The sequence below is a fragment of the Zonotrichia leucophrys genome, chromosome 3 (genome assembly GCF_028769735.1).
Source record: "Zonotrichia leucophrys gambelii isolate GWCS_2022_RI chromosome 3, RI_Zleu_2.0, whole genome shotgun sequence".
NCBI lineage: Eukaryota > Metazoa > Chordata > Aves > Passeriformes > Passerellidae > Zonotrichia > Zonotrichia leucophrys.
The window spans coordinates 97,964,929-97,979,797 of record NC_088172.1 but is presented as its reverse complement, the minus strand read 5'-3'; the positions used below and the strand labels follow the sequence as shown (position 1 = coordinate 97,979,797).

At 41.1% G+C, this 14,869-nt stretch overlaps 1 protein-coding gene across 6 annotated transcripts in view; it reads right to left on the bottom strand.

The window, feature by feature from the left end:
* MACROD2 (mono-ADP ribosylhydrolase 2) overlaps positions 1–14,869 on the bottom strand; it is an 856,447-nt gene that overhangs the window by 370,632 nt on the left and 470,946 nt on the right. The window lies entirely within an intron of this gene.

The following is a 14,869-nucleotide window of genomic DNA, read 5'->3' as shown; positions in this document are numbered from 1 at the left end:
GGGATGGGAGACCCACAGCTTTTCTAGGAAACCTGTGCTAGTGCCTCATCACTCTCACAGTGCAGAACTTTTTCCTGTATTATCTAATTTAAACCTGCCCTCTGTGACTTGGAAGACATTCTCCCTCCTTCTATCACTTCATGCCCTTGCAAAGAGCTCTCTTGCAGCCCCTTTAGGTACTGAAGGCTGCTGTAAAGGACTCCCTGGAATCTTCTCCAGCCCCAGCTCTCCCAGCCTGCATCCACAGCAGAGGAACACTTGCACCACTACAGCTCTGCTGCAGTCACTGTGTGCCCTGCAAGAGGCAGCACACGTGTGCAGAGCCCCTTGTCTTCCCTTTAAAGCACCTTTAAAAAGATGCACCTCTGCTCCCAAGGGCACAGCAGTGCCATGTGAAGAGATGCAGCAGGATTGCATCACAGTCAGGCTCTGCCCTGTGTTGAAGTTACAGAAGGGACAGAAGGGTTTGCTTCATTGGCATATAACCTCCACCTACAGCAGTTAACCTCAAATGTTTACTTTATTACACACAATATGCCTCCGTCAAAAGATGCTGCACTGTGTTATTTAAACACAGACTTTATGAATATTTTTATAGCTCTGCTATTCCCCCCTAGTGTATATTTATTTCCATTTTAGCTCGGCAGTTTTCTCAACCAAGCCTCCTTTGATGTAGGTCCATGTGAGAAAACCAAGTGAAAAGACTTTAAATCAACCTCCTTGTTAGTGGAAGCACACAACACTATTAACCAGTGACTTGATATTCCTTCCAAAGAGCAGGAGGTCAATTCTCTGGGCTGAATTAATACCTCCACAGAATAATTTCCTGGCTGGTGAGTCAAGAGAAAAATAACCTCACTCTGTGGCTCAGCCAGGGCCACTAGGACTCAGAGTGACCCTGGGCATGACCAACTTTGGCAGCCACCACCATATTCAGATCTGGGTCCAATGTTCCATCACATTTCACCTGCTCATTACCCGCCTTAGCAAAAAATCTGTCGCAGAGAAAACAAAGTTATGCTAGGCTAGAAGCAGGGCAGTGCACTAGAAGCAGACAGGATACTGTTTCCTTGGATGCTTTGAAGACAGCAGGGTTATGCATCTTAAAGCATTGTTTCTTTGCATTGATCTGATATTCGAACAACAAAGCAAATTACTTTAAACAATATCTGTACACCAGAACAACCAAAGAGAAGAGTATTTTGTTTTTCTTTTTTGTGTAAGGCAAAAAAAATAAAATTAGACACAGAATTAGATGGCAACCAGTCAGTTCCACAGATTTCATCCCCATTCTGAAATAGATGTTCAACCGTAAACACTCTGTATATCCAGCAGAGCACATGGACATGTATTTATATTTCAGTTGTACCAGAACCAAACAGATGCAAGTACAAGAACTTGACAGTGACATTGTTCAGTACTGAGCTGAATTTTAAACTTAATATTGAATTTAATTTTAACATTGTTTTCACACAATTAAAAAAAAAACCAAACTGTACTCCACACCCTTCTGAAGAAGCATTGTACCAGAGTTTGAGCAGCTCAAATGCAGCAAACCCACATAGTAATTTCATACCCACCCTTGGACCACTGGGTTTTGAAATAGATAGCAAGCCTTACACGAAAAAAGGGTTACACTAAACATAAATCAGAGAAGCTTGACATGATTAACAACACTGGGCCAGTCACCCTGAGAGAACATAAACTGCTATTAATTAACTCAGTGATGAAGGACAGTATTCCTCTTCTCAGGCACTGGCTAGCATAAGACCATTCCCACCACTTACCAAGAATTAAACTCTCAGTTTTCAACTGAATAAACCAAAATCAATGCATTATCCACCATCTGATTTATTAGACTAGATAAATTGGCTTATAAAAAACTCTTTAGCAACTTCAAAATAATATTGTGTGGCTATGCAAAATAACATAGCAAATCAATGAGAAACAATGCTACACAGTTAGAAGATTTAAAGCTAAAACATTTGGAGCACACAAAAAAAGAATGCCAGCCTAGACATGATGACACATCATGGTTAGAGTGTTGACAGATGCTTAATTGTGGGGTTCAGACACCAGGGACTGACCATGTAACACATGAAAGGGTGCCAGAATGGTAAACACATTAAAAAAATGTGTTAGCAAAAAGAGACTGTTAACCTTCAGTAGAAACAGGTATTTGTGCTATCGTGTCTCTGAAGATGTAATTTTTTTCCCCATCATTTGACATCCCTGTGAAAGGACCTGGTTAGTATTTTGGGAAAAGAAATCATAATTCCAACTACAAAAAGAACCCAAACAAGATAGTCCTTCAGTGCAAGACTAGTAGTTATTGACAGGGTTTATATTATTTTTTATTATATGCACCAGAAGCAACAATTTTAGCGGAATCATTTAGAAACATCTGCATGCCCCATTCAACCACATCTATAGAGTCCAAGACTTTCCAAGCCATCACCAAGAATACCCTCACCAGCTGTCAGGAGCAGACTTTGTATTTTCATTTTAAAACTCAAAGCACTGAATGAAAGGCAAATTTTGAGGACCAGCTGCCTTGGTCCTGCAAAGCTTGTTGTTCTGTCCATGTTGGAGGAAGTTTTGTGGGCATTTCCAACACAGATGGAGTGACACTAAGATAATTTATTTTGTCAATTAAGTGGAACAAAAAGCAAATATAGCAATTCTGTGACAGCACTTGCATGAGTCAGATGCAAGGGTCTATGGATGGCTCACAAATACAGATTGTGTCTTGCACTACACTTCTGCTCAGCACAGAGCCCTGTTCAGTGCCAAAATTATGAGAGTTACACAACAGATATTAAGATTCCCAAAACCTTGTCAAAGGAATTAGAGGCATGATCATGATCTTTGACTGTAGCACTGTTTACTCTCAAAGATCTCAACACAAAGAGAAGAGGGTCATCCCATACTTGAAAACAGCAAAAGCCTTATTGAGAAACTTGGCCAGTTCCTCTCTGTCCTGAAGCACTGAATTAACTAAAACCCAAAAAGGGTTTAGAAATACAACCACACATTCATGGACAAAAAGGCTAGATCACCAAAGCCTGAGAGACCCACTGCAGCCCAGACATCTTGTAAAAGCCTTGGTACATCCCCTGCCTGATGGCACTCTGGCAGCAGCATAGATTAAGTGGAAATTCCATAAATTCCAATGCAATTAAAACCCAAATTACATTACTGCATTTATGAGCCCTGCACTTGTCCCACCCCCATCCTAGGCACCTCATACAAACTCTGGGCCACACAACAACAGGAGGGAAAACATCACGTTTTGAACAATCTAGATCCAAAATCAGTATTTAACAAAGAAAGTGCATCTAACCAAATTTACACCCAATGTAAATTGCTGTGCTATCATAATCTGCAATTATTTGACTTTTAGTTTTTATTTTTAAATAGAATATGAAAGTGCTGCATGGGACCGTTACCTGTAAATATATCTTACTTCAGATTTCAAGAAATTCACCTTTATAATCAGCAAAAAGCATAATTTGCAGGCATAAAGTCAATACATTAGACAATATCTTTTCAACAGAAAGCAATGTGCACACCAGTTACAATGCTTAAGGCAAACTGCATGTTTTTGAATACCTACTGACATGTTTATTCTCTTTCTTAGCAGTTAGTATTTTCATAACAAGTTGTTTTAACTTTTTTTTTCTGAGAGCCAATCTTCTCTATGTTGCATAAAAGATTTTATTTTTGTTTCAAGCAAAAGGAGCCATGTATTCAAGACCTCTCCTGTTACATTACCAAATGCAAGGCACAGAATTGAAATTCTAAGTTCACCTGCTACATGTCTTTTAACAGACACTTTACTAGCACTTAGAGTATATAGTAGGATGTGCTAATTTGATAACACAGAAACAAAAAAGTTAATTGTCACACAAATTTCAAATTTTGCACACAATAACTGCTTTTTAGTGAAAACAAAAACCTTAAGGATTTTGCATAAGTCTTCATACAGTAAGGCACAAAAAGTTTTGCAAGTGTGTTTTGCACAGAATGGCAGCCCTTCCTCCACAGAAAGTGCATTCCAAGTTAAAACAGGTGCAAAAAAGAACAAATCCTTAGGGATTACTGCAGAACATAATCCACATCAAACTTATCAACATGCAATTTTTAAAGAGAATTTTTCACTCTGGCAGACCTTAAGAGTAATTTCTTACAATGAGGAATTTGTAATTTTTGTGGTGATTAAGGATTTTAGTCTCAGCACAGAATCAGAGCCTGAGCGGCAGGGCAAAAGCAAATCACATGGAAAAGAAAAGGCTATCACTAAAAAAAAAAAAAAAATCACCAAGGAAATAAACTGGTCATTCCTGCCTCCCTACAGATTAGGCTTTGAGCAGCCCCAACAAGGCCTTGTCAAGTGACACCTGATGCAAGCAGGAGTGGTGCAAAGCAGAACATGAGGCTCCAAGTGTCCAGAGCAATCCAGATGGGCATTCACACAGCTGGAAGGGAAATGAGAGAGTAGAAGCTAAGCTCCACCAACCTACCCCACACCACCATGTTATTTCTTTCATTTGTTCTACCTGTCTGCTCAGATTACCTAATATGAACCTCAAGCTGCACTTACACTGCTGGCCAAGCCAGTGGATAAATCACTTTTGACGGAATTAGCAAAATTACGCTGTAATTGGGTGTTCCTCAGTGATCAACATGAGACTGCCTGATCACCATGCTGAGCTGGAAAGGAGATTTCAGGCCTACTGGATTTTCTGTGTCAAGAGGAGAAAGTTTCTACAGCTCCTGGGACCTAGAAGAAAAATTCCTTCCTCACACCATTAACTAATGTACTTAAAACACTTCCTAGAAAATAGACCTGGCACTGCCTAAAAGTGTTGGAGATCTTTGCCAAAGGCCTCAGTGGGGAAAAAGAATGAAGAGTAAAGCTTGTTCCAACTTCAAGCTATACACCTATAGAGACCACAGAAGGCAAATGCATTCCCTAGCCCAGGGGTACCAAGGAGACAGCAGCAGAAAGGGTCACTGCATTTTAAATTATTCACATCCTGCCTCTGCTTTTCCTACTAAGAATCACAGAATACCCTGAGTTAGAAGGAATCCACAAGGATCATCAAGTCCAACTCCTGCTCTTGAACAGGACAGCCCTAGGAATCACACCATGCGCCTGAGAGTGTTGCACCAACAGTTCTGGAAACCCAGCAGGCTTGGCGCAGTGACCACTTCCCTGGGGAGCCTGTCCCAGTGCCCAAACACCCTCTGGGGGAAGAACCCGTCATCCAGCCCACTCCTCTTGATCTCCACACAAACTCACGCCATTCCCCCAGGTCCTGTCCCTGGTTCCCCCCAGGCAGAAGAGATGGGTGCCTGCCCCTCCTCTGCACCTCATGAGAAGCTGAGAGAAGATTGCTGAGAGGTCTCTCCCCTCAGTGTCCTCTTCTCCAGGCTGAACAGACCAAGTGCCCTCAGCCACTCCTCACGTGGCTTCCCTCGATGCCCTTCACCATATTTGTAGCTTTGGATGCCTGTTGTTATCATCATATTGTTATCATACTTCTAGAGTCCCATACCTTCTGGGTGGTTTTCTCAAGCAGCGAGAAGCAGTGCCACTTCTTCATCAGGGCTCCTCCAAGGCTCTCCCTGACCAGCCAGCCCACCCCTTTTATCCCAGTTATCTTCATTGGCCACAGCTGCTGCCCAATTAGGGACATCACAGCTGCAGCCCATTTAGAACAACTAGGATTGGGGCAAGGCCACTTATACAATACATAGATTTTACTGAGACTCATAGGCCACTTATACAATACAAATATTTTACTATGGCTCAAAGGCCACCTATACAATACATACTAAGATTCAATGGCCACCTACAGATGCTAACAGCTCTCTATCCTTATCTTGTGGTGCCTAAAACTGCCTGTGAAAACTGAGCCCACCCATTAAATTGCCATCAGTGAGTATTTTTGTAGATATTTGCTACTCAGATTTCAGACAAATACACTGCCCCAGATGGTCTACCCACTGCCCTGGCTATAGTGAGCCAGGGCAGAGCTTGGACCATGTTTTCCTTATGGAACAACAATATTGGAAGATGCTAAAAAGCTTGATAGGCACACTTTTCGTAACACTCTATATGACCCATCCCACCCACAAGGCAGTCAGTCACACTTTTCCTTTCCAATTAATTTGATATTTGAGAGAGAAACAAGGGCAAAACAACACAGTTTCAAGTGCACAGAGCCTGTAAGTGGGCACTTCAGCTTTTTCAGGTGATTTATAGCCCATCTCCTGAAGGAACAGAAACTAATGAGTAAAACAAAGTCCCTTTAATCTGCCTTTGCCTGCAAATACTTTCCTATAATCCCCGTCTTTGTTCCCTCTTGGTAGGCTGCTCCCCAAATTTACATTTCAGAGTCTTCCCAAAAATTCCTTTCAGTCTGCTAGTGACACAACATATAATCACCCTACCTGAGCCTACTACTAATAAACAAACAAGAGAATTTCCAGCTTTTTTGTGTGCCTTTGAAAAATCTAATTGATGAAATATTGAGAGCATTCAAATATTTAACTACTCAGTGAGCACACAGAAAATCTAGAAATTTACTTTTCCTTCAGGGACTGTCACTTATTTGAAGTGACTGGGATGAAAAAGTGCCACAGGTGTATTTTCATAGCTTAAATTATATTTATGGAGTAAAGAGCAAGAAGTAGGAGGTGACAAAATCACATTAACCACCATGTAAGCATTAAAAAATAGAGGGAATAACCAGATCTGCCCTGAGCAGATCCAATAAGATCAGTTTAAAAAGAAAGGTGAAAGGAAGACAAACATGAAACTCAACTACTTATAACCTTGCATCAGTTCTAAAATTCCAGGTTTGTCATGTGGCAAAATCAGAGAAGACAAAACACCAACCCTGTGGCAGGCACTGAGGACCAAAGCAAGTGAGATGTTTTGATATTAAAGCATTGTAGCTGTCATCACTTGTGCTAAATGTTGTTACTAACTTCTATCACCTTATCTCATAAATTACAGACCTGATAGATCACAACAGTACAGAAAAGAGCTATGAATCAGTTAAGGACCACACTTATTTTAGCTATAGATGAAGAAAAATTAACCCACCTAGTCCAATCCCAACTTTAAAAAAGGGGGAAAGTGTTCAGTGTGCTGGGATTCTCACTGGGACAGGTCACAGAACACATCTATCCCCCAAGCCCCCCAAGGGCTGTCTGAAAACACACAGGCCAGAAAAAATATCCTCCAAATACTGACACTCAGCAAACAGCTTGCATCCTTTGGTCTTGCCTTTGCTTCAGCACCATCCTTTAAAAACAGGAACAGGAAAAGTCATATTTCCCTCAATGGCAAGGGTAGTGCAGAGCTGCATTTGAAATTCTTCCCGAGATACCTGAAAGATTGAAGAGGCTGGAAGAGGTCACCCAGATAAACCTCAGATAACCATTTCAAATGCAAGGCCGAGCAGAAGCCATGGATGGATTTCAAAATCTGACCCTTGCTGGAAAAAGAAACTTTCCATTCTCTAAGACTGCATTAATTTTCTAAACTGAATATTTAGGACTTCCACCCTCCTCCTGGGAGTCAGGTACCAGTTGGGGGGGCAAAAGGAAGAATTTTCCACACACAAACTTTACAGACACAGTATGAGTTATTTCACTTTTTGTAACTTACAATTCAACTACGCTCACACCTTTTTTCAGCATCTAACTCTCTGTAAAAGAGCCACTGATAGAAAGAATTGCTGATTAAAAGAATGTCTTTCTAAAAGAGATGCCTTATTAATGGGAACTGTTACTTTTGAGAAGGAAGAAAAGCAGATTTTCAAGGAATGCTTGTTATTTTAAGAATGTTGTTTTGAAGGGTGTGTTTAATGTACAGCAGAGGTTCACCTCTCTTTGTCGGGCAGCAGAGGTAATCATCACAATGGAATAAACATCAGGCATATTTACCAAGATGAATATTTAGATTCAGTGAGAGCACTGAGGGCGGCTGGGGTTGTGCCACAGCCCCATGTTAAACCTATTAAATCTTTATAACAACTGGCATTAGCAGAGGCATTTCATTAACAGGCTAATGAATACACTGGTACTCTCTGGCACTCTGGTTTTAATCACTGAAAGGTAGTTCTTATCCCAATTCCCAAATTTGGGGATATGTCTGTGTTTGAATGTAAGTGCTGGTGATCACAGCAGTATCAAACAAAGTCAGACAGCACCATAATCTTACAGGGGGAAAACAGAATAATAATGAGGATTTACGTCAGTACTTCTCAAAACAGTTTCAATTAAAAATATGCAACAGCGATACCATCAAACAAGAAATTGGTTCTGCATGACTGAAACAAAGACCTACTGCTCTGACTGTATTTATACTCAGTTATTGAGCAGAGGCCTTTGACTTTCTGAGGAGGCAGGCAGCCAAAAAGTTGCATTAAAACATAGCTTGAAATCCAGCCAGTTTCTAAAATTCTCCTGAAAGAGAATGAACTCTATGTTGTGCAGAATTAGATTAATTTAACAATGGTCTTTTCACCCATACTCAGTAAATGTAGCCCTTTTTTTCTACTGGAAAATCATTTTCTGAGTTGCCAGGTCTAGTAAGGTACTGCCTTTCATGTAATAAATAGAGAAAACACAAAAAAAATTAATCAGAAATCACCCCATCACACTTCTTGACAACATTTTGCCTCCTTCCCCCTCCTGAGACTTGTGGGATTTTTCCATCTGACTCTCAGTTTACTTTCCATTGTGCAGGTTACTCTTGGCTCCATAAAAGCCACATGCACAGAATCCATTTTTATCACTACAAGGTGTAATTCAGGAATTAATATCCAGGTTCCTAGCACAGCCAGAGTCCAACAGAAACTTAAGGCAGAAAGCACAGACTGTATTTGTGATCATCATCCTGACAATTCCTACCCAAAGTGGGGCTTGATCTGAGACATAATTAATGTGAATTCATCCTAGGTTTACAGTTTAGCTATTAAAATACAAATGAAATTATTACCAACCACTAAAAACTACTTTGACTAAGTAAATGCACACAAATTGCATATCTGTCAAAGCAGAACAACAGCATTTATTACTATTATTATTATTATTCACTTTTAACACTGGCAAGTTTGAAAAGACTAAAAAGAAATTTGGTTGTTTTTTTCAAAGCTTCCCATAGTTCTGAAATGTTTTATTGTGAAACATTTCAGTTTTGTAACTGCCAAAAAAAACAGTATTTCCACAGCAGCTAATACATAAATTATTATTTTAAGATAAAAGCCATGAAAAACGTAAGCTTGCACAAAAAAATGGGAGAAAAATCCCAAATTATTTACAAAAAAGTTATTTTTTGTAGAAAAAAAAGAATATTAGGTGGAAAAAATGGAGGAAAAGTGGGGAAAAATTGGGGGGAAATGAGGGGAAAATTTGGGAAAAAACGGCAGGAAAATGGGAAAAATTGGGTGAAAAATCAGCAAAAATTGAGGGGAAAATGGGAATAAAATGGGGGGGAAATTGGGGAGAAAAAGAAAAATTAGGGAATAATAGAAATAAAATATGATGAAAATTGGGAAAAAATGGGAGGAAAAGGGAAATAAAAACTGGGGGGAAATTAGGAAAAAAAAAGTAAAAAATTGGGGAGAATCGGGGAAAAATGGGAAAAAAAAGGGAGAAAAAGGGGAGGAAAATTCCCTTATATGGAATTTGCCCCACCCACACTTCTGTATTTAGGTTCAACCATGCCCACATTTCCTTATTTGGGCCTAGCCCCTCTACATTTCCTTGTTTAGGTTTAGCCCCACCTATATTTGCTTATTTGGGATTTAGCCCTGCACACAGTCCCTTATTTCAGATTTAGCCACGCCCACATTTCCTCATTTGGAATTCAGCCCCGCACACACTACCTCATTTGCGCAAAGCCCTGCCCACATGTCCATATATGGAATTTAGCAACGCCTACATATGGACATGTAGGCAGGGCAATGCCCAAATATGGTCATGTGGGTGTGGCCAAACTCCATATATGATCATGTGGGCAGGGCCAGATTTCCAATGGGGGCATGTGGGCATGGCCAAATTCCAAATATGGTCATGTGGACATGTCCAAATTCCAAATATGATCATGCGGGCGTGGCCAAAATCCAAATATGGTCATGTGGGCAGGGCATGCCCAAATATGGTCATGTGGGCGTGGTCAAGTGGCAAATATGGCCATGCAGGCATGGCCAAGTGCCAAATATGGTCATGATGGCAGGGCAATGTCCAAATAAGGAAATGGGGGGCATGGCAAAATTGTATCTATGGCGGAATTCAGCCACGCCCCCATTTCCTTTTTTTCGGATTTAGCTCTGCCCACTTTTCCTCATTTGGTATTCGCTGGAAGGGTTTAACTATAGCAGGTAAAGCTTTACTGGGCTTGGCAGAGGGATGACAGTGCTGTGTGGGGCTGGAGGTGGACAAGTCTCACCTGAACACTCCCCTTGGATGCAAGCCTGGGTTGGAGGCCATAAACTTGCAGTTTTTATGGGATAAATAGCCAAAAAAGTTTTTGCTGAAGAGTACAAGCATCTCATGATGGGGAGCTAGACTGGGTTGCGCCAAGTCCCATCCTGCCTGACAGACACGAACAGAAATGGCAACCTCATACATCACCTACTCAAAAAAAAACCAAAACAAAAAAAAACCCAAAAAAAACCCAAAAAAAACCACACCAAAAAACCGCCAAAACCCAGTATTTGTTTACAATTTTTGTACTGGTTATTTCACTGTTTGGGAAACCCTGATGTTCTGAGTGCCTTCAAATTGTATTTAAACTACAAGAATACCCAGGGCTTTATAAGTGAGATCCAAAGGATCTTTCCCAAATGAATGTGCAAAGGATTCAAACCTGCATTATGACCACACTGGCAGTTTATTGCTTTGAGTCACGCCAGTGCTCTACTTGGCCTGGGAACAGAAGAGAGCATGACTATAGGTGCTTTCTTCTCAATTAACTCATGCAGTTAAAAAGGCAGCTGAAATACAGCTTGGTCTTGTGATACTGAAAGGACTAGAAATACTTTTCTCTCTCTTTTTCGCAAACCAGAGAATATTCTCACAACATAAGGTCAGCAAATCTTTCAACAGCAGCCCCTAAAGTTCACCCAGCCTGTCCACTTCACAGTTTTGATATGGCTGGCACAGGGCACACAGGCAATTCCAGCTATGAGCCTCACAGGGGGATGGCTTCAGTCTGCCCAAGCTTCTGTTGGCAGAAGCAACTCTCACCAAGTCAACTTTAAAATGGAAACATCCATTTTAATGGTGCTACTGGCAGTGTTTTAATATTTTTTATATATTTCGAAACAGATCCATTTATCCTATTACTGCTGATCCAGCTTTTTTTTTCAGTGTACATCAGCAAACATAAATCTCTTTGTGCTAACGTGGTACAAAGGCAATAATAGAACAATTACAACTGCATTATTGCTAATGAATACAAATCTTACTAAACCTCTTTTTTCAATCATATATTATGTTATTCAAAGAAATATGCAGGTATCTCAACAACAGACACAGTTAACCTTGTACCTTAACTGTTATCTGGTTTATATCCTCTTCCCCATCTGCTTTTTGTTTCTGTGAAATAAAGCAGATGACTCTCACAAAGTTTAAATCGTCTCAGCCAAAACACAAAAACCAATCAAGCCTAGTCCTTTATCCCTCCTTCCCTCTCCACCCCAGTCCCCTGATGATAATAGCTGCAGATGAAGCCCACAGACATAAAACACCAGATGCTAGTCCAAATTACTTCTGACTACCCAACTGCAACTGAGTGCATATTCTTCTCCAACAGGAAGAACATGGCCCCCTTCTCCTTGGCACACTTTATTTGGACAATTCATTCTAATATTCATTCGTTAAAGGGGGATGGAAAAACAGCAGACATCTTTGGGAACTTCCAGCCTGAGCATGGAATGCACTTGTCTCGATCCTCTGTTATTGCTATACCTTGTTACACTTGTCACATCTTATTCAATAAGGTCAGACTGTGTTCAACAAGGAGGCAAACCAGTGTGCTGCTAGGTAATACGGCTGTTCCTTCTCAGAACAGCCAGATTTGGCAAAATTTAGCTCAGTGGACATAGAGACCACAACAGAGTTTTCCTGTGATGCATGGTCATTGGAGATTCCTCTCTGAATAACACAGGATAAATCTTGTTTCAAAAATTGTCCAAAATCATTAACCTATTAAGGGCTATAATTTCCTTCCACATCAAGTTTCTAAATTGTTTTGCAAAGTTTATCAATGACTTCAGCCATGCTTAAAATATGCAGGGGAAAAAAAATCTCATACCAAAAGATTCAAAAGGCTAAATCTAAACACTTCACTTCTACACTGCCTGTGCAAAATCAAAACTCATGTAATACCTCAGAGACAAATTAAGGAACCAAAAATATTGTAACTGCTGCACATTTTACCAGGCGTGTCAGCTAAAACTGCTCTCCGACTTGCCCTGTCTTGTAAATTACCATGTAACATCCTTTTGACCACCAATAGACTGTAATTTCATCAAGCAAGCATACAAATCAAATAGCCTCCAGACCTTCTCAGTATTAATGAAAAAGCATTTGTTTCCAGGCATATCAAGTATTAACTTGTTAGTATTAACAGTGAAGCACGCAAGTGACAGTGGATTCTAGGGAAAGCTTACATCTCTAAAACCTCTTGACTTCTTTAGAAGCTTTAAAGCAAACCCCTGTGCTCTGTGACAACATTGATAAGGAAAAGCTTTTCCAGTGGAGCTAAGCCCTCCATGGGCAGCAGACAGCACTGACTCTAAATGCTGAGGAACTCAGACAGATTCTTTTTCTTTTCAACTGGAAAAAGGAATTGAGTTTATGTGTCTGATGCCTGGGCAATGCTGACCCAATCAAGTGGATCTGATTGAAGTGCCAGTGGTGTGAACCAAGATTTCAGTTTCAGATACAGGGACAAACACAGTGGTTCACCATCAGAAAAAGGGTGTTATCTGTAGGGTAACCACTGTCATAATAGGAGAGCAAACACATGCTGCAAGCTGAAACCATCCTTCCCGCTATGTGTTCAGATCCTGGGTGTTTTCTCAACATCAGGAAAGCAATCCAAAACCCACCAAATAAACCAAAATCTAGGTAATCTCCTACAAACACCCTACAGAACACACAAGCCTAAGCACTTAGGTGGAGTCCAACACTCACATATCATCATTAATTGACTGTAGAGCATCCCATACACTGGGAGCAAGAAGGTACAACCCGGCCTTTCTTTGTGTCCTCAAGCTCTGGTTCTGTTTCCTGCATGGAAACATGGACATGAGTACATGAGTGCTGCACAGGCAGATCTGATCCCATCTGTGGCACAGCCTGATAAGGCATGTCCAGTGATCCCAGCTGGGGAACTTGCCTGGGCAGCAAGCACAACACTTGCCCTTTCTCCTTTGCTGCCTCTCACCCGTGATCCTCAGCATCTTTATTCACAGTGCACACTGCAGCTGAAAGACCTTTCACTGCCTGACCCAGCTGGCCTCTCTTTTGAATCCACAACAAAACATCTCCCCCATCCCTCAAGAAGATTGCCATGGTTAATTCTCAACTTTCAGAGTGGCATTATTTCTTCAGTGCTACAGCAAAACTTCTTCCAGCCTGAACCATGGTGGAATTGTTACATTTCTTGTTTGCTCAAAGCTGATTTTCACAGGTCCTCATCACAGGATCTAATAAAAAAAAATCTAATAAAAATATCACATTTAATTGGAGCTGAATAATTTCATAGAGACACACTTTTTCAAACTAGCTTTCAGGGACAGACCTAAAGTGTTTGAGTCAACAGGTGAGTCGCTAAGAAGATGGGGCAGACTATACATTGTCTAATTCTACAACTTCCAATGAAAAAGCTTGCCCTGCTTGACACAGGGCAGGGACTTAAATTTTTATCCCCAGCTCAGTAATGCAACTGTCAGTCCACAAGGCTTATGCATCTACTGCACACAAAGAGACTTTTGTGGCTCACCAGGGAATGACAATCAATTGTGAAAGTTGGAGAGGTGCTGTAAGGAATCCTCCTCTCAGGTTGGGTTCTGTGGAGCCTCCTGGACTCCAGGTGGATTGCTTTACAGACACAGGGATGACATTTCCATCCCGGGTGACCTCCTCCATGATGCAGGTCACAGCATTCCTCCCTGGCAAGCCACTCTGTCTAGCCCAACTACTTGTGATGGCAGTAGAGTGTAGGATGCAATTTAAATGCTTGCAGTGATAGACAGCTTCACCACATCCACCAGCAAGTTGTTCCAAGGACTAATTACCCTCTCTTAAAAATACGCCTTGCATTTCCCATTTGATCATTGCTGACTTCAACTCTCAGCTGCTGGATCCTGTGGCTTTGCCTGCTAGCTAAAGAGTCCTTTGCTCCAGACATCTTATCCCTCAGTGGGTACTTACAGACCATGATTAAATAGCCACTTAACCTTCTCTTCAGTAAGGTGAGTCCTGTGAGAGCAGATGGTGCTGAGCACCTCTAAAAATCAGCAGTGCAGCTATTTCTGTTGGTAAATTGCCAGCTGATTGTTTTGCTAAGGCCAGTTATGGAGAGCTGCTGGCACCTCTGACAGATATAGGAGGTGCTCAGCATGGTCCAGCATTTTGTTTTTCATACCCCAGTTCCTAAAGGCCAAGGACATCATCTCCTGCATTCACCAGCCCTAATACAGCAAGAACCAACCTCAGTCAATGCACATTAAAGAGGACTCAGTGCCTCAGGACTGAGAAAGCTTTATTTCCATGGTCTCTGCAGTGCTGGTACTAAATAAATACCAAACCCAACCATGCTGCTCATTCTTGGCAC